The 13,087-nt window shown below is 41.3% G+C and overlaps 1 long non-coding RNA gene across 1 annotated transcript; it reads left to right on the forward strand.

Moving 5' to 3' along the window:
* Positions 1-7,316: 7,316 nt before the first annotated feature.
* LOC309690380 lies at positions 7,317-9,560 on the forward strand. The gene is made up of 3 exons (XR_014271735.1): positions 7,317-7,404; positions 8,492-8,584; positions 8,720-9,560. It is a non-coding gene; the product is annotated as an uncharacterized lncRNA (long non-coding RNA).
* The last annotated feature ends 3,527 nt before the right edge of the window (positions 9,561-13,087 follow it).

Raw genomic sequence — 13,087 nt, forward strand, 5'->3', positions numbered from 1 at the left:
AACTGGGAGGGTGTTATTGAAAACATTGCTGCCCGGTTGTCTCGATGGACTTGGGTCCTGCTACAGTTGTCTTACAGGGGAAGGACTCTGGTTGTTAATAGAGATGGCACGATACCACTTTTTTATGTCCGATACCGATACCGATATCATAAATTTGGATATCTGCCGATACCGATATGAATCCGATATAGTGTTTTTTAATCAACAAAACTGTTTTTTAAATATCTTGCTGCATTTTGTATAAGTTCATACTCACGTTTAAAACAACAACTACACTAAAGCTATTCTGTTATACCTGTATGCAAAAAAAATATTTCATAGTTCAGCAATACTGATTAATCTAATAAACTTAGACCTACACCATCCTCCCTATTCTGGTATTTTAAAGAGTACTTAGCGTAAATATTAAGCAACCTAACTAATAGGGTTCCAACTCCCAGCAACAACAAAAATAAATAAATAAAAAATAGGGAACCACCCCTCACGCTCCACCTCATGATGCTTAATCGACGTAATCAACCTTAATTTGATGCAGTGTGAAAAAAAAATGCACAGAAATCAATTATTTTTCAAGAAATATTAAATAGATTCAACATCTTTCTTCAACAAAATTGCAGACTGCACAGATGGTACCTTCCCAAAGTAAAAAGTACTATAGCTTACTAGGGTATATATATTAGACTTAATAGTTACTATATACAGTAATGGACTTCTATTCATTTTGCATCAAATTAAAACTTTGGCTGTCAGATAATTATTTATTAAAAGCTAGACATTTTAAATGAGAATAAGAAAGAAAAGTATGTCTTTGTGCCCCCTTTTCCCTGTTAATGCCCCATCGGCCCCCCTGGCTAAACTTTGCTAGATCTGCCCCTGCACAGTTACCAGCGTCAGCTACGTAGAAAAAGATCCTCGAGTAGAAAGTAATATTAAATACATTCTAACAACAGCTGATCAAGCTTAAACGTGCTGCTGTTGTTCAGCCGCTGGTTTCCTCTTTCTGGTGCAAAGTGGGCCAAAAGCAAACTAGAGACACGGACTCGCGACAGAAAAGCCGATCAGCTGATCGTTAAGCAGTTTCATGATTGAAGTAGCAGCAAGAAGAGGCAGTCGCTCCATATATCGTTTGTTAAGCTTAACGCAGGAATGCTTTACAAACATTCAGAGATGGACTTACACACTTGCTTTACTTCTCTCGGGATAACTTTGTCGGAGATGAAATGCCGGGTTGCTAGCGAAGCTCCAAATGCTATCCAGACCACCGACAGGTCCCGCATGCCACAGCCGCTCTATCACGTGATGCATACTGCTCCGACATGCTAACGTTCTGTGGTGAGTTACAGCGTGTTGCAAGTTTTGTGAGGTGCTTTCGTGATATTTAATGGATCGGATTACATTTTTTATTTTTCTCCGATATCCGATCCAGTAATTTAGGTCAGTATCGGACCGATACCGATACGTAATATCGGATCGGTCCATCTCTAGTTGTTAACAACCTGGCCGCTTCTGTACTCTGGCACCGTGTCACTGTTGTTGAAGCTCCAGCCTCTCTTATCAAGGAGATACAACAAAGACTGGTTAATTTCTTTGGAGGAGGGTTTCATTGGATTAGGTCTGCTGTGCTGTCTCTACCTGTGTCAGAGGGGGGTCAGAGTTTGATTGACCTTCGCAGCCGTATCACAGCGTTCTGTCTTCAGACAGCACAGCGTTATCTTTATCAAAGACAACAACCACCCTGGTTCAAGACAGCAACTACGCTACTTCACAGAATAAAGGACCTTGAGAGACTGTTCTCAATTTTATGGTGATGTTGGTGAGGAGCCTCTTTTTTACAATCCCTTGGTGTCAGGCAGGATGCTCAGCACTGTTAGTGTGCAGAGGTTCCTCGTCAATGCTGGTCTTACCAAGCTGGCGGGCCTGAGGACGGCGGGGCAATGGAAAACGGCTGCCAAGCTGGCTCAGGAGACTGGGGTCAGGTCTCTGCGCTTTCTGGAGAAGCTGGTGGAAGAAGTCATGGGTGGTCTTCCTGGACTCGTAAGGGCTGCGCTGGGAACTCGCTCTGCAGGTGGTCAACCAAGTTCAGCTGACTTTCCTTCGTTGTCTGTTTGTGCTGCAGTTGGGGAGCAGGATGTGGAGGGAGGCTCTCTTCTTTCCTTCCGAACACCTGTTCTGGGTGACCTGTCAAAGATCTCTAAGAAGGCTATATATGAGGTGGCTGTAAAGGTGCTGAACAGGGGATTGTTGGCTGGTGTTCTGGAGTCGGAGTGGTCAGGTGTGTTGGCTCCAGGGTCATCTCCAAGGGGCAGCTGGAGGTCCCTGTACAAACCTCCCATAGAGAAACGCAGTGCGGATCTCCAGTGGAGAATAGTGCATGGGGCCATGGCTACGAACACACACGTGGCACATATGGATCCATGAACAGGGAACCACTGTCCTTTCTGTCTGACTGAGGACACACTGCAGCACCTGTGGCTAGGCTGTTCCAGGCTAGCTGGCCTTTTTTCATTGCTGCAGCAGTGGCTTGCTGGCCTTGTTTTGGAGGAGGGTCTCTTTATCCTGGGTCCGAGGTACTCTGCAGCGCAGCGTAGGAAGGTTGGCTTGATTAATTTTTTAATTTTTGTCTTCTGGTTTTGTTTTCTTTTTTCGTGTGTTTATTGTATTTGGGTGGGGTTGGTGTGGGAGGGGAGGGTCGTTCATATGTTGATTTGGCATTCATTTTTGGTTATGGTTGTAAGTTGAGGCATTGATATAATAAAGGTGTGTCAAAGGTCAAAGGTCTCTCTCCCTCTCTGTAACATCAAATCAGACTAAATGTTTATTTTTTAGGTTGATAAATATAAAAACATATTTGTTAACTTTAAGAGTAAAGAGAGAAACTGTCTGTATTTCTTAATTGTAAATGGCACCAAATTGTGTTCAAAACTGAGCCACACTTATGGAGCTCCACAGTTCTTCTCCTGGTGTTTTGGTTGACATCTCTTGATGGTCCCATTCTTTAACATGGGACCATGTTAAAGAAACAGGCTCTGTGTTTTGCCTTATATGCATCCACTGGTGTGCCACCAATTTACTCACATGGACTCTACTAACCAATCAGAAGCTTCTTCAGCTCAGAATGGAATCATCTGGAGTTTTCTTATTAATTAACAATAAACTTAAAACATTTGATGAAAGTGATAAAAATAGAAGCTCTGTCTCTCTTTATTCTGACATTTAACTAAGTCAAAAGATATTTCAATATTTATTTATCCAAAACAAAACAAGTTTACTCTAAATTGATGTTGTACAGTAAAAAATAAATGTTTTTATGTTTTCTCCCTAAAGTGTAAATATCTGGTTTCAGCTGTGAATATACTGCTGTGTATAGAAATTCCTCTTGTTTTGCATAGAAATATACTGAACAACATACAAAGCATAATATATAAAATAACATCTACCAGAGTTTTTTCTTTGAAACAAGCTCCTTATGTCCATTGCTGTGTTCATCTGTACATAACTTGTCATGGTCCTGGGTCGGTGACCCAGCGCTTTAAGTTTATTATTATAATTTTTCTAGTTTATTCTGATTTTGTATTTGTTCTTAGGGTTTGAGTTGTGTGTTTCTATCATCCCTGCCTGTGCCTCCCCTCTGTGTTCTGTTCGTGTCCCCAGTTGGTTGTGTAAAACAGTCTGTGTGTTTCCTGTTTTACTTTGTAGGTTTGTCTCATTATGTCCATTAGTTCCAGCTGTGTCCCCGCCTGTCTGCCATTTCCTAATTACCTGGTGTGTGTATTTACACTGCGTGTCTGCCTGTGCACCTCGTCGCGTCGTCTGTGTTCATTCCCTATGTTTCTCTACGTCTCCCTGTTCTGCCGTCCTCATCTGCCATCTCTGAGTTTCTCCCGCTGACCTTATGTTCCAGGTTTGTTTGTTAGTTTCACGCAGTTTAGGTTTATGTTCAGTCCTGTCCTCACTTCTGTTATTTTCACTGTAAATAAACCTCCACTCGCATCTCCATCACCGTCTGCATCTTGGGTCCTCATTTATTCATCACACGGCTGCTGCCCCAGTCGTGACATAACTGAAACCAGTTTAGAGAGTTTATTTAGCCGTGGAAGGAAACAACTGAAAATATGAAATAAACACACATGTGAGCAAAGACTCTTTAAAGAAACAGCAGTGTTGTTGTTCGGCTTTTCATTTCGCCATCTGGAAGAGCAAGTAACGTAATATGGGTCAAATGATCAGTTTGATATCAATCTTTTGTGATGCACCGTCATATTTACATTATTTGTACAGTACGAATGATTTGCTTTGGTACCTGGTCGAACTTAAGCTCTCCTCTGCCTGGCTGCGCTTCTCCTACAGCAAACTCGCAGGCAGCAGCTTCTCCCCCCTCGCTCACATGCGTAAGTGCTGTGCTCAGTCGCCCAGTGCCTGAGCTCGGATCATACCAAAATTAGGGGGAATTTATGACTGTGCGCTATGCGCTCCGAATATTGTGTGTAGTTTTTGGTCTCGAGACATCCAACTCTACCTCACTCAGGCGAACATCCATATCAGCCAACCAAACGACAAGCTCCTCCCTTTGTGCTTCAAATCCCTCCCACTCTGAGACAAGGAGCTGAGAGAGAGAGAAAAGAGAAACCCTCCTCAGAAGGTCTGACTCGCATACCTGCAGTCGACCTGTGATGGACTCCAGTTTAGCATTCACGTCATCCCAGCGGCGGCCGCACTCCCTCGTCGATGCCAGCAGCCGAGTCTGCAGGGTGCCCTGGAAGAGCCGAGTTAAAGTTCGACTCCTCCTGGTCAGGCTCTCCAGCTGGATGAGCCGAGGTCTCCCCACTCGCCGCCGCCTCTGAACACACAAACACAAATTGCATGTGAACCAGGAGGTGCAGATTCTTTGGCCGGCGGACGACTGTTGCCTCGCAGAAAGTCAAATCAAATTATGCGACACACAATCAATTCACAAGAACACATAAAAAACAAGTCCAGTTCTTGATTTCAAGTGAATTCTGCATCAAAACAGGGTGACAGAATTAAAACGAGTGTTTGCAGCAAATGTGAGCACAAAGCCTCACTATATACAAGCCTGCTATTTAGAGCTGGGCGATATGAGATTTTTTCATATCACGATATGTTTTTTTCATTTCAGGCGATAACGATATCTATCACGATATAAGCCAAATAACTATATTTGTAAGATTTAAATGTGCCGTTGCTCACAAGTAAAATGTGAAATAATCAGCAGCTTGTTTTTATCTAAATATTTATTTCCCATAATAAGTTCAACAGGGTAGATGTACTTAAGGAACATGAGAGTCAAAGGAGCTTGCAAAGAAAAGGGTCTGGACTTCTTTAAGTCCAGACGCTTTTCCCTCCATCCAACCTCACAATACAAGAAAAGAAGGCCGTCGCTTCCTTGAGCAAAGACCGCAACATCACTGTTTTACCAGCTGATAAGGGAAGATGCACCGTGGTCCTAAACACTACAGATTACCATACAAAGATCACTACTCTCCTCAGTGACAACAATACCTACGAAGCCCTAAAGCGAGACCCCACAAGCAGCTACAAAAAGAAAGTTATAGCTTGCCTTCAAGACTTTGAAAAGGACAAAATCATTGACCGCCTTACATATCACCGCCTTTACCCAGGGGACGCCATACCCTGCATCTGTGGACTTCCTAAGATCCACAAGGAAGCTGTCCCACTCAGACCCATAGTCAGTAGCATAAACTCAGCCACTTATAACATTGCTAAACACCTTGCTACCATCCTTGCTCCTCTCGTGGGGAACACCCCACACCACATCAAGAACTCCACCAACTTCACCGACAAGGTCCAGAAACTTACCCTGGATCCAGATGAAACCATGGTGTCCTTTGATGTAGTCTCTCTCTTCACTTGCATACCCACCACGGAGGCCGTGGAGACTGTCAGAAAACGACTACAAGAAGACAGCTCCTTGGAGGACAGGACCAACTTCACACCCGATCAGATCTGCACACTGTTAGACCTCTGCCTCACCACTACATATTTCAAGTACAACGAAGGCTTTTACAGACAAAAACATGGCTGTGCCATGGGCTCCCCCGTGTCACCTATTGTAGCCAACCTTTACATGGAGGAAGTGGAAAGGAAGGCTCTTGGCTCTTTCAAAGTAAGAGTACCCAGCCACTGGTACAGATATGTGGACGACACCTGGGTCAAAATCAAGACACAAGAAGTGGAATCCTTCACTGCGCACATTAACGCTGTGGATAAAAACATCAAGTTCACCAGGAAGACACAAAGGACAACTGTCTGCCTTTCCTGGACTGCGCTGTGCACATTGAAGAGAACGGCAACCTCAACATCGAAGTTTACCGGAAGCCCACACACACGGACCAGTACCTCCTCTTTGACTCCCATCACCCTCTGGAACACAAACTTGGAGTAATTAGGACCCTACACCACCGGGCAGAACATGTTCCCTCTAAGCCTGAAGGGAAAAAGAAGGAACACACACATGTAAAGGAAGCACTCATAACGTGCGGCTATCCTAAATGGGCGTTCTTAAAGTCAGCAAAGAGGCACAGAAAAGAAGACCAGACACCAGCGAGGGAGGATAAGAAGGACAGACGCAACAACATTGTCATCCCCTATGTAGCCGGCGTATCAGAGAAACTCAGGAGAGTTTTCTCCAAGCATGACATCCCAGTGTATTTCAGACCCAGCAACACACTCAGACAGAAACTGGTTCACCCGAAAGACAAAACGCCAAAACACAAACTTAACAATGTGGTGTTTGCTGTACAGTGCAGCGAGGAATGCTCAGACCTCTACATTGGAGAGACCAAACAGCCACTTCACAAGCGCATGGCACAACACAGAAGAGCCACCTCCACAGGACAAGACTCAGCAGTCCATCTGCATCTAAAGGTCAAAGGACACTCTTTCGAGGATGCCAATGTTCACATTTTGGACAGAGAGGACAGATGGTTTGAAAGAGGAGTGAAAGAAGCCATCTATGTCCACTGTGAGCGACCATCTTTGAACAGAGGCGGGGTTTACGACACCAACTCTCTGCCATCTACACTCTAAGAAATGATACATTGATGTTGCTAGCATTATGTAAACGTTTTATGTTAAAATTAATGTCACAATTGATTTTTAACTCTAAACACAAGGATATTGTTTTGATTTTAATTAATAACACAATATTTCAATACAACAAAATGCAGTACATTAAATTCAACGTAAAAAGTTCATTTAAAATGAACAGCACTTTAATTTGAAGAGGATTGTCCTAACAGGCTCTCCGTACTTCTCAGTTTGCACATGTGCAGTGTGGAAGTTTGAACAACTGCCATTTTCAAACGAAACTTGCATCATGCTCAGAAGCCTGGATAAAATCCATTGCCATTTGAGGATTATTTGGTAAGTACAACCATTTAAGGATGACATATTTGGTTAATGTGTACTAAATGATAAACATCCGACATTTTCGGGAGTACTTCTGTATGTTTTATTTTAAAACAAATGATGTCTGGTAATTTTTTTTTTTTTAGCATTCTAGCTTGTATGCCTCTCACAGGTGTTATTAGTCAGGCATTTAACAAATATTATTGGGCCCACTTCGGTGTAATTTCCCAAAATGTTTTACGATTCATGTTAAGCTGCAACTTGCCTACTAAGAACTGCAGCTTTAAAATTACTCCCAACATCTACCGCGCATGCTCCCTGGTGTCAGTAATGAGCACCAGGAGCGCCAGCGATCCGATCCGTTTGAAGAATGAAATATATGTATAGTGTATTTTAGAAACATGCATCAAATAAGTTGCTACATTGTTTGAAGGAATTCTACCCCGTGTTGATATCTGGTTTAGTGTTAATATCAGTGATTAAAGTGTAAGACATGCATTTATCTTGTGTCATTAAAATGCAGCATTATGTGTAATACAGCTATATGTAATGCATTTAACTCCTTGTATCAGTTCCATTGATTATCAAAGTGACAATTTGTGTGTTCCCCCTTCATTTTATGTTGGTCAGCTAGTTCTGTCTGTCAGTAGATGCAACAAAAGTGGCTCAGATGTGATTGTGGTTACTGTTATCTTTTATTGTAACTCTTGTTATCGTAATAAATACCAGAAAATATTGTGATAGGATTTTGAATCCATATTGCCGAGTTCTAATCTTCTATTTCATTTTAACATTTTTAGGGGTACAATTAATAATTATATTGTTGAACAGTCTAGAATTGATTAAAGCAAAAGTGAAAGCTTTCATGTATTGTCAAAAATGAAAAGCTTCTAGTTTTGTGTTCATATATTTGTTGATCTGACTCAGAAGAATCAGTGCCTAACCAATCATTAACCTCACTGAATGTCACTAATGTGAGTTGTCAAACATTGTTTAATTACTCATCGCTAATCACTCATCTGTTAATATTTTTGACTTTGGTTTGGGAAGAGGTGGAAAAGAACCAAAATCTTGTCTCACATTGAGTTCTTATCTCCACCAGAATATCAGCATTGATGTTCGACGGGAATGCGTCCTAAAAACTATCTGTGTCTACTTAAATAAAAAGCCAGATGACCTGTTCAAGGAATTCTTGGTAAGTTAGAAAAGGGGAAAGATCAGTTTGTTTGTTTGGTTTTTTTAATTTGGGTTAGTAAATTGAAGGTGGGCTCATTTGTTCATATGTATCTATATGCAAGTAACTTTTTCCCCCCTTTGTTTTCATTTTAAGGATATGGATCTTAGTGCAAGAAGAGAAACGGAGCAGCTGACTTTAGGAGTCTGTGTTGTCAGACATGAAGGAGCAGACTCTGCAGATACACCTGAGGACATTGGTGTCATCATAGAAGGATACACTGTGCTGAAAGCTCTTAGTGATGTGGCAAAGGGGTGTGCCCTCCTGCTTGGACTAATCTACAGTCTAAATCTGAGGTACCCAAAGCACCTGAAATACATATTTGAATTTCTTCAGAAGGTGCTGATGGAGTTGGATGGGAACAACCTATCCATGAATGTGCAAGTTCTGAAAAACAAACTGCTTGAGTGAAACAGCCTGCACTGAACTATAGAGGACACTGAACTGGTTACAAGATTCTCAAACCCATCTCCTTGCACTTTATAAACTGTTCAGTTTGAATTCCGCAAGAACTTCTGCAAGGCCTCATACTTTTTGGCATGCTTTGTTCATGTTGAACTTTTACCACCATCCAGCTACATTGAACAAGACTGCTCCTAAGTTTGGACTTCATTTTAAGTTTTGGGGAAAAAAAAGGTTTTTTAAATATGGACAAAAATGCCACTAAAGTCATTTCTACTTGTTGTTTATAGGACTGTATTGTGAGTTTTCCATTGTACCCGAAGCAAGTTTAAATTAAGTCATGTTAATGTTAAAAATGTTGGAATCACAACACTTTCCAGTTTTAATAACTTGATTTTAACATTCTGCATTATGTCTTCCTGTACTTAATATGCACTTGCATATATGTGAAGATATTTTTGTTTAGGAAAAAGGCATTGATCTAGAATTTTGAACAGCTCAAAGTTTGCTTCAGCACATTTTACACCAAGTGTTATTAAAGTTGGGTTAACTGAATAAAATTGTGTTTGATTTATTCAATTTACTTTAAATAGAGTAAGTAATTTAATCCTATAGTTTCAGTAGAGCTCGTTTAGGGTTAGTCAATTTATCAGATGTACTTAAAATTTGTTGTTCAAATTAAATGTGTCATACATTTTAGATTTCACTAACCCAGTTGTGTGGAACCGGTTGACATAACTGGGTGGAGTAAATGCAACATCTTATTTTATAGAGTAAGTAGGGCTTGTTTTGGTTGAGTAGATTTTATTTAGTGTTGTCAATTTAAGTCAACATGTTAGTTAGATCAACATTATGATATTTAGTTAATACAACACCATTCTTGTGATTTGCATTTAATTAGCCAAAGCTTGACAGATGTACTTAAAATTTGTTGTTCAAATTAAGTGTATCATACATTTTATATTTCACTAACCCAGTTATGTGGAACCGGTTGACATAACTGGGTGGAGTAAATGCAACATTTTATTTCTTAGAGTGTATAATCCAGTTTTGAGTTCCCTCCCCAGACGCCTTAACGCCCACTCACATCCTGGGCCATCTGACCTCAGGAATTCACATGATAAGGTGGGGCCAGGTTTCACAATGAACACACCCGAAACTCTGGCTGATTGGGACCCACCCCCAGTTTCCCACCTTGGCTCAGGCGATTAGAGGATCATCAGGGGGTCCTTTTGTCCCTCTGTGGGGGGAAACTCCCACTAGGTTTATATCTGGGACTCTCCACCATTTGACCTTAGAACTGAAGAAGCTTCTTGGATGAGAGGTGAAACGTCTTCAAGTAACTTAAAGAAGTCCAGACGCTTTTCTTTCCAAGCTCCTTAGACAACGATGACCTGGATGACTGAGAACCTTCACAGACATATTGCCGTACATTTTGGGAGGAACACCCTTCAACTGGTGCGGGAGTATGAAAGGGAGTCAATTGACTAAACTGTCAATTCCACTTAGAAACAAAGTATTAATTCTAAAAATAAATCTTAGTTTGTTTTACAGAAGAACAGACAAAACTGACTAACTTTTGTCAATATCAAATAAACTGAGAACTAAAAGGAAATTCTCAATCTCTCCTTGTTGTATAGCTGAGCTTTTCAAACAGTTTTAACAGTTACTTTAGTCTGACAAAAGCCGAATGACGAATTAGCGCTTCCAGTCAGAGACTGAGGCTACGTCCACACGTACACGGGTATTTTTGAAAACGGAGATTTTCCGTTTTCGTTTTAAAAATAATCCCGTCCACACATAAAGGCAGAAATGAAGGAAAACGCTGCTATGAACATGCCAAAGCAGCAGGTGGCGCTAGATTCCTAACCGTGCAGAAATGTTGGCCAATCAGAAGTCTAGAAGCCTCGGTGGAAAAAGTAAACAAAGCTGGGGCATAGAAGCAGAACCGAGTCGTATGTGTGGAGGGACAGTAACTGTGTGTATATGTAAGCATTTAAACACTGCAGAGAGTAGAATTAACAGTATTGTAGAAATTCATTTCACCGAAACAATAACGTGGCGCACAGTGTGACGCATGCACCAGTTTATTGTATTTCCAGACTTGCTTTCGGCACAATTTACAGTGCACGCTACTCTGTTTTTTGTCAGACTTGAAATAGCTGAAATACCTTCACACTACGGAACTTCTATGGCTCTTCCGTTCGACAATCTCTCCGGCGTTGGAACCATCATCTGTTTTCTCTTCGGTCACGCTCGGTTGATTTTTCTAGTCGGCACACTCATTTCCTCCATTACCCGCTGGCTGCTTCCCAAACAAACACACGTGCGGCTTGGCACTTGTGCTGTACGTAACAAGTCACGCGACGTGACGCTGCGGCTGTGATTGGTTCGGCTCTGCGCTACTTAATTTGGATTGGCTGACCTTTTTTTTTTTTTTTAAGAGGACAAGAGCGGCGAGGTCTATCGCGATAGCTTAATTTCTCTATCGAGTAAAAGTTATATCGCGATACATATCGTTATCGTTCTATCGCCCAGCTCTACTGCTATTACAGTTCTCCTCTATGCAGACAACGTTCCAGTTTTCAAGGCACAACTTGGATCTGCTGTACGAATCTTATGGATACACACTAAATGAAACAGTAGTGTGCACGACTCCAGATTCTGATCCCTCGTCCTAATATGGTCCCAAAAGGCTCACAAAAACCAACATAGCAATAAAGCAAATGTTGAGGCTTCAAAATACAAAGTCCATAAACCAATGGCTGACATTGGTTTTATCATAAGGGTGATAGATATACAACATATGTTCTTAAGACTAAACGTATAATACAGATTTCAGTCTGAGAGATTTGATGTTCATTTACCTGCAGATGCCGTATACGTGTCTGCTCTGTGGTTTTCCACAACATTTTGCACATCACTATTTAATACAGAAAGTAAGTGAACTAAAACAAGTCATGTTTCTTTGTGAGAGGACCATATTAATGAAACAAACCTCAATGACATCACAGAGATCCCTAAAGATGCTCCTGCTGCTTCTCTTCCTCCTCATCCTAAGCTTCCTTCTCCTTGTCCTCGCCTTCCATCCAATTGTGATTCAATCTAATTGTGTTTCTCCCTCCTCTTCCTCATTTTGTTGGAGCTGTGAACACAATTAATGTGAATCTGAATTAATTTGTGCAAACAAGAAAAATCTACAGCTTTTCGGTCAGAGGTGCTCTTGTGATTTAAGCCGGGTAGATTTATGTGTTGATGCTTCAGCTCTACGACTGGCTGCTGAGTGATATTTACACCCCGGCTGGATTACAAACTTTAACCACGTGCTGAACTTTGGCCCGGCTTTTATACCTCCTGTTATTATAACGACCTCTTCTTGGCTTAATGTATGATGGTGGATAAATGAAATATACAAAGAAAATGTAACTATATTACAAAAGGACATTATCTTGGTAACATCAAATGACCGTTAACTAGTTGTTAACTAGTCCGAAAATAAGTTACACAGGAACAGTCACAGACACACTTTCTCATGTGTCACATTTCTATTCATTCAAAACACTTATGCATGGCTGTGTTTTATACAGCTCTTACAGAATTCAAAGTACAGGCTGATGTGAGTATTTAATGTACGGCTCAGATCTACTGAATTTCTGAGTTTCTAGAGCAGACACAGAGCTCACGCCACAACAGGCTTCAGGCGCCATTTTAGTTACTTTTACAATATCATAAATTTTAATATCGGTCTAGCTGACATTTACGGAGCCCCTCTGATGACATGGTCCAAAAAATAAATAAATTGTGGCCACGAAATACTATTTCGAGGGCACGAAATAGGTATAACGTGCGCACGCAATGCTAATTTGTGGGCACGAATTGGGTATAATGTGGTAACAAATTAGGCATTTGTGGCAACGAAATAGATAACGTGCGCACATCATGTTGATACAATTCCTGGACAGCTGCGTAGAGACATAAGCATAAGAGTAGGCTAAACCAATACACCGTGGACAGAGCCAGTATGATTGAGTTTTATTTTTGTCATGGTCGGCAGACCGTGGG

This window comes from Aulonocara stuartgranti, assembly GCF_965226115.1.
Source record: "Aulonocara stuartgranti genome assembly, chromosome: 16".
NCBI classification, from domain to species: domain Eukaryota; kingdom Metazoa; phylum Chordata; class Actinopteri; order Cichliformes; family Cichlidae; genus Aulonocara; species Aulonocara stuartgranti.